This window comes from Nicotiana tabacum, chromosome 7, assembly GCF_000715075.1.
Source record: "Nicotiana tabacum cultivar K326 chromosome 7, ASM71507v2, whole genome shotgun sequence".
Classification (NCBI taxonomy): Eukaryota; Viridiplantae; Streptophyta; class Magnoliopsida; order Solanales; family Solanaceae; genus Nicotiana; species Nicotiana tabacum.
Genome location: NC_134086.1, coordinates 32,222,353 through 32,230,487, shown reverse-complemented (window position 1 = coordinate 32,230,487; position 8,135 = coordinate 32,222,353). Strand labels below are relative to the sequence as shown.

The window sequence follows — 8,135 nt, the reverse complement described above, 5'->3', positions numbered from 1 at the left end:
CGACATATCAACTAAGCAAAACTTTAGATTGTGTGCTACTTTGATATGGACTATTAATGATTTTTCTGTGTATGAAATGTTGTCTGGATGGTCGACTACGAGAAAGTTATCTTGCCCCTACTGTATGAAAGATACAAAAGCATTCACTTTGAGGCATGGAGGTAAAAACACATGGTTTGACTGTCACCGGCAGTTTTTGCCAATGGATCATGAGTTCAGGAGAAATACTAGTGCATTTATGAAGAATCAAACAGATTATGATGAGCCACCACCAACCTTGTCAGGTGAGGAAATTTGGGATAGGGTTAAAGATCTACCTAAGGTAACGGAGTCTCCATCTGCTAGAATACCTGGTTATGGCATTTAGTATAATTGGACTAAACAAAGCATATTATGGGAGTTACCTTATTGGAAGCATAATCTTCTTCGACATAATTTGGATGTCATGCATATTGAAAAGAATTTTTTTGATAACCTGTTTAATACTGTTATGGATGACAAGAACAAGACAAAAGATAACTTGAAAGCCAGGATGGATTTACAGGAATACTGCAGGTGAAGAGAACTAGAACTAAAAGAAGTAAATAACAGGATGGTGAAGCCTAAGGCTAGTTATACATACACTTTGGATGATAAATGAAAGATCTTTGACTGGGTTAGGAATTTGAAGATTCCCGATGGGTATGCATCAAACTTATCCAGGCATGTTGACATGAAAGAAGGAAAGTTGATGTATATGAAAAGCCACGATTGTCACATTTTATTGGAATCATTAATTCCTATTGCATTTAGCTCATTGCCTGAGAGAATATGGAAACCCATCACAGAGATAAGCTTGTTTTTTAAGGACTTGTGTTCTAACACATTAAGGGATGAAAACCTAATTTTCATGGAAAGTAATATTCCTTTAATCATAAATAAACTAGGGAAAATTTTTCCATGTGGTTTCTTCAATGTAATGGAACATCTCCCAATTCACCTTGCACAAGAGGCACGACTTGGAGGACTAGTTCAATGTAGATGGATGTATCCCTTCGAGAGGTAATGACCATTAACTATTTTCTCTTTATGTATTTTGGTAAAAAGAATTCCTATCTAAAAGTGTGCTATGCAGGATTATTGGCAAATGTAAATGGACCGTGAAACAAAAGTCCAAGATTGAGGGATCAATATGTGAAGCGTATCTAGTTAGAGAAACCTCTCATTTTTGTTCGTATTATTTTGAGAATCATGTTTCATGTTTGAGAAATAGACCGAATTGGCATGATGAAGGCGATAATGATCCTTTGGAACCTTCAATATCCATATTCAATCAATTGGGTAGAGGTTCGAGAAAAAGTCATAAAAGAAGTTGGACTAATAAGGTAAAAAAATCGGCTACAACACATGTATTACTGAATTGCCCCGAAGTTCAACAATTTTGCAAGTAAGTTTGGAATTATACTATTGACCTATGTGCATAATCTATTCTTCTTTTAACTAATAAACATTGTAAAATGTCTGATAGTTACTTTGTGAGTCAGTTCGGCCATGATAATGTTTATCCCAGATTTTCAGAGTGGTTTAGAGACTATGTAAGTGTTAATTAATATGTAATAAAAAATTTATTATTTACACACTATATGATTTTCTAACTTCTCGATTTTCTTCAACTCTATATAGGTTCATAATCCAAAAAATGGTATATGTGATCCTTTTTTACATGATATAGCTTGGGGACCTACCCCACAAGTCAAAACCATGTCTACGTATTTTGTCAATGGATACAAGTTTCATACAGAAGAATGGTCTAAGAATAAGAAAACCATTAATAGTGGGGTATGAGTGAAAGGTGGTGATGGTGACCAAGGTGGGGATATTGACTATTATGGTGTGCTCCAGGAGATTTTAGAAATAAAGTATGTTGGTTGGCCAAAGAAAAGGTTGGTACTTTTTCGATGCAAGTGGTTTGATCCCATACCAAATAGAGGTAAAAAGGTACACCCAAAATACAAAATAGTAGAAGTTAAGCATGCAAAGGAGTATGAAAGCTATGATCCATTTGTTATAGCACAAAATATGAAGCAAGTGTATTACGCTCCTTATCCGTTGACATGTAAAAATAAGAATGAATGGTGGGTAGCTATTAAAACTAAGCCAGTTGGAAGAGTGGAAGTTGAGGATTCACTAGTTGTAGAATACCAAAATGATATATCAAGTGTTCAACAAATTGTGGATAATGAATTAGAATATGAGCTGCATAGTGAAGGCATATACGAAGAAGTTGACTTGTTAGTTGAACAAATTATGGAATTGGGACATCTATGGCCAATGCGGAGGAAGATTCAGGTGATGAAAATGAATTCATTGAGGAGAAAGAATTTTTTGATGAAAATGAAACAAGTGAGGAGGATGAAACTGATGATGAAAATATAGCAAGCGATGACGATGGAATGGATGAAAATGAAACAAGCGATGATGATAATTGACATGTTTGTTTTTTCTAACTTATGTAGTAATTATGCTTTTAAATTTGTTGCTAAGAGAATTAACATGCTATTTATTTCTTATGCTTGTATTATTTAGATGGCTGCTGGAGGTAAATCAAAGAAGAATAAACAACTTTCACGTAACTTAGGTCGTCTCCCTACCTCTCCACCATCGGCACAATCTGGTCCACATGTGCCTCCACCTACATGCCCGTCTTCAGTTCCAACTCCCTTATAACTCTATATCACACCTAGGATATACTGCTCCGTCCTCTACCCCTTACTATTATTACATGTCTTCCCAAGACATAAATGGGATGTTTTCATCTAGACCTGCTTGCCCATCTATGCCTACACCTAGACCTGCCATACCCCCATCATCTACTCCAGTCATTCCATCACACGGCATTCAATCGTCATCGTCTCCCGTTATTCCTTCATTATATTCCCCTGGCATAGCCTCTTATTCTACCCCTAGAATGCCCACATCTTCTAGTCGGCCTCCAAAGCATCCTTTCATGCATTCATTTGAATCTATACATGCTCAGGATCCTCCAAATATTGGTGTTGATATCCCTCCGAAGTCCCACATGCATTGATTGTGATTCAGTTACACGGCTTCCTATACATGCTTAGGATCCTCCAAATGTTAGAAGGTTAGATAATCTCGGGAGGTTGATTATCATTGCCGATAAAGCTGGGTAAGTATTATTTGTTTATTTTCTAATTAATTATAAATCTGGTTTCTAACATGTTTAATTTAATGCAGGTTTCATCCTTGTACTCAAGCTACAAAAGTTGTGGTTGAATCAATGTGTTCATTTTATCATGGACCTTGGAGGTTCTGGTCAGATGTTCCATGGAATATTAGGGATAGGATGTTTGATGAATTTAGGGTAAAATAAATTATTTCATTTTTCAACTCATATTTAACCAATCTAACAAATTAATTATTTGTAGATGAAGTGTGCTTGGCCAGTTGAATGTGAGGTATAGGTACGAGGCATCTTTTTTAAGAAATGTGCTGATAGGTTGACTGATATGCTTCGAGAAGCTCGAAATAAGAAAGAGATTCCAAGTTGGATTACTGAGGATATATGGACTAAACTAACTGAGTATTGGGCCTCTGAGGAATTTAAGAAAGTGAATTGGCAAAGGCAACCCGTTTGTCCGACAAAGGTGGCTCCATGCACACGGGAGGTTCAATAAGTATTGGGGATCATCGAAAAAGATTGGTATGTGTTTATTATACTAGTCGATGAACGTCAGCGACGGAGACATCGTAAATTGGTCCGCGGGCATCGCGATAAGTCCTCTGTCCTACTACAGGTGCTGCGACAACCTTTACCAAGTCCGAACGATTGTCGACCACCAGATCCGCTGGTCTGCAATATTCTAGTCCTGTGTTTATACAATTAAGTTACTTATAAGGTAATTACTATAAGTTCTTTTTTGCTTCTGCTTTTCCTGAATCTTGCCAATGTACACATATGAGCCATCATTAGATATTCTACAAGAAAATGGCTCTTTAACACAATTTTCTTGTGGATGAATTGTTCTTATATATATATATATATATATATATATATCTAATATATGTACAATTCTTCATGAGGTAATGGTTTAAAAAAAGAATTTATGTTCATACCTTAATGCGGAATTTATGTTTCTTGAAGCAACAAGGCTGCTACTGAGAATAGAACAAGAATTTCTCCATGAATGTCATTGCTTTGAAAATAGAACTAGGTTCCGAGAAGTAGTAGTGACAATTTGATATACTATAAATGTTTCAAAGTTCTCCTTTTATTTCTTCTTATGGACTTTAATTAGTTATCTTTGTATGTTATCTCATTCTTCACAGAAGATTGTTTCTGATGATAAATGTTACTAATATAATAATTGGTCCAAAATGGTTTCCATTTTCAAACATATCTGGATGGAGGTTGATGTTAGTCAGGACGGCTTTTCAATCAGCATATATGATCATAATGTCTGTTTACGCCAGTGATATTTGGAAGTGAACTGAAAAACAGTGCACTTAAAAGATAGTTTAATGTACTTATGTTAAATTCATGTTTGCTGAACCCATTCATGGCTGCTGAACCCATTCGCTGCAGAGCTACAATTTATATTGACACAACGTTTGAGGAATAGCAGTTAAGATCTAGTTGGAAGCACTACAACCAGTTAGTTAATGAAAAGCCTTTGGCTCTTTTAGTAATAGCAGTTAAGATTTATATGATTGACAAATTGTGTTCCTTAAGATTCTTACAAGTGCATCTCTTCTACCTCCTTATCCTTTTTCTGCTTCGTGTACACAATTATTTTTTCTATTCATCTTTGAAGTTCGGATGTCCTTCTCAATATCCATCTACACGTGGATTTAAGCTTTTTCCTTTCAAATCTTGAATTATACAGCCTGAACAAGCCCTTGCTTAACTATTTCTTGAAATATCCTGGTCTACAGTCGATTTTTTCTCTTTTTTTGGTCTGCCTTATGAGCTAGCATAAAATGCAGTACACAATGGCTTTTTTAATGAAATTGTGCAAAAAGGGCAAGTTTCATGGATTTCTTACTGATATTCTTGCTGCAGAAGGCAGTTTTGAGACATGAATAGCCTTTCGCTTTTGGCTATGATACTTTATGTAATGCCAAATATGGTTACTTGTTAACTTAAGTTTTTCCCTGTTACTTATTACTCCCTACGTTTCACATTAAATGGGTACTTTCCTTTTTAGTCTGTTCCAAAATAAATGACATATTTCTAAATTTGAAAATAATTCAACTTTAAACTCTTTCATTTTACTCATTTATCCTTAATGAGAAGCTTTTATAGCCACACAAATGTCATGGCCCCACAAACTTTTTACCCCTTAAGCTTTTAAGACCACAAATTTCAAAAGTCTTCTTCTTTTTTCTTAAACTCCGTGCCGCGTCAAACTACCTCATATAATATGAACGGAGGGAGTACCTTTTTGGAAAAGAGTATGTGATGCTTTATGTGATTTAGTTCCTGTAGCAATTTAAATCCAGATTAGTCTTTCTGTTTCACAGTTCTTGTCGAGCACTCTATAAGTTCTATCCATTACTTGTATTCTCTTATCCATTGCTTCCTTGAATTTTCAAGAATAGAGAACCATTTCATGGGCATAGCACTTTAATTTTGCTTTTTCCATGTTTTATTTAACAGGAAAAGTCTTTAAGAAGACCAGCTACTCAAGATGAGGTATTTGAGCATACACATATGAAGAAGCTAAAGGATGGAACAAAGACAACTTGGATTGAGCCACGAGCCGAGACAACCTATGTAAGATTTCAAGTTACTTTTTAATACTTTTCATTAATTAAATTTATTCATATAATAGTTGGTAACTTTTTTGCAGAATACTTTCAAACAATCCTTGGAGGAGTTCATTCAAAGCCAACCAAATGATGATCAAGGAAAGCCAATCCAACCATCCCAGGAGAATTATATGGACTTGTGGATTAAGGCGGATGGTGGCGTACATAAGGGAAGAGTTTACGGCCTTGGATCAGAGTTTAGTTCTAGTCGTCGATCTTTTGGATCCGGTGGCTCTTCTTCTTCAAGGTCCTCAATTAATTAGGATGAGTTTGAGCTATTGTATAGAAGAATAGCAGAGATCACTGAGTTGTATGCACAGGAAAGGGTTGCGCGGGAAGAGGAGGCAAAGCGAAGGGAGGAAGAAGATAGGCGGAGGGAGGAAGAAATGAGGCGAAAGGATGTTGCATTTACACGTGTCACGGGTGACGTTAAAAACCTCAAGGCCCAGCTAAACTACCTCTTAGCAGCTGGTGCATTTCCTCTACCATGTTCTCCATCACACTCTAACAAGACTAAGGAGTAGTTTCTTTTATTAATATGATTTTGGGTGGGACTATGATGTTGGATATTATGTATCAATTAGATAAGATTGAATGTTGAATTTCTTATTTGAATGTTTAGTTGCATTATTGGTTTCTAGTATGTTTAGTTTTGGTTGGTTGTTAATTAAAGAAATGGATCGGAAGATGCTGATTTTTGTGTGTGAATGTTTAATTGTATTTAGGTTGTAGGTGGTTGTATTTTTTGTTTGGCAAGTGGTGCAGTATAAAAAGCAACATTGTGCACAAAAATAATTTCTAGATTTCCCACGGAATTGCCACTGATTCTGTGGGAAGGTTCGTCACTATAGTTGTAGAACTTGCATATTTCCCACTGATATCGGTGGGAAAGTTCATATTTTTTTTTAGAATTTGCATTTATCTCACTGATATCGGTGGGAAAGTTTATACTTTTATTTTCAGAATTAACACATTTCACACTGATATCGGTGGGAATGTTCATACATTATTTTTCAGAACTTGCATATTTTCCATCACTGGGAAAGTTCATACTTTATTTCCAGCTTCCCGTGCATTTTTCCCATCACTTCCCTGGCTAATGTATTAAACTTAATAAAAATTACTAATACTATTTCCCACTGATTGTTGGTGGGAAATTTCATTATTTTTCCTATTAAAGTTTCTCTGGGAAAACCGTGGAAAACTTCCCACCGCTTCTCTGGAAAGATATTTCCCACCAAGCATTTTCCTGGTGACTCGTTTCAGTGGGAATGTGGTGTGAAAACTCAATTTTCCCACCAGTTTTTCACTGATTTCGCAGTGGGAAATCCATTTTTTTCTAGTAGTGTAAATATATATGCCTTTGCTTAAAAAGGAAAGACAAAATTGGACTGTTAATGACGGGAGCAGTACTGTTACATCCCAACCACATCAAAAAAAGAAACAAAACATCTGCCAAAAAAAAACTTAAAAGAACATTCCAGAAACTGGTCACTGAAGTGGTAATTAGGGGGTAGTAGGAGTAGAGGGCTTGGAGGCTGCAGCAAGAGTTTGGAGAACTAGGTCTATTCGGGCATTGGCCGACTTTTGCTCATTGAGCAGTTCTACTTTCAGGTTCTCCACTTGCGCCCTGAGATCAGTATTCTCTTTTGTCAAACGAGTCACTTCATCATTTGACGCCAGAATCCCTTGGGCTTGCTAACTTTCCAGGATAGCATTCCTAGCCTTCAATTGACGAATCTCCTCAGTTGCACAATTTTGAGCATTAATGAGCTGTGAGACGGTTGATGTACTGCCTATCCCTCCCCCCATTCTTTTCTATACACTCACATTCTGCTAACGTTGTTTGTAAGAAAGTCTGCTTCTTAGTTCCTACCTTGCCTTGCCCCAGCGACACCTTGAAGAACTTAAACACTTGCGTAAGCAGAAACCCGTATGGAAGACCATGATTACCATCCTTGAAGGTTGATACTTTTTGCATGTGTTAGATCATAATAGCAGGCAGGCTGACAAGGATAAAGCTATCCAGTTGTTCCATCAAAAACAGGTCAGACTTAGAGGTCATCGACCTCCTCTCAGCACGAGGCAATAGAACTTTGTTTACCAATTCGAAGAGCAGTTGATAAACAGGGAGTAATGCCTTCTTGTGGATCTGGCTCCCATTTTGGTTTGCATTGTCCTTTACCACAACATTCCGGAAATTATACTGACACGCATCCTTCACACTAGGCACACCAACTGTAGGGACTTTAAGAATATCCCCAAGAAAACCTACATCGAACACAATATCTACTCCATTCACCAAAGCACAAATATGGTCGGTC

At 36.6% G+C, this 8,135-nt stretch overlaps 1 long non-coding RNA gene across 1 annotated transcript; it reads left to right on the top strand.

The window, feature by feature from the left end:
- Positions 1-3,242: 3,242 nt before the first annotated feature.
- On the top strand, positions 3,243-6,400 carry LOC142182526 (uncharacterized). Its single transcript, XR_012711331.1, has 3 exons — positions 3,243-3,899; positions 5,660-5,776; positions 5,853-6,400. It is a non-coding gene; the product is annotated as an uncharacterized LOC142182526 (long non-coding RNA).
- Positions 6,401-8,135: the final 1,735 nt, after the last annotated feature.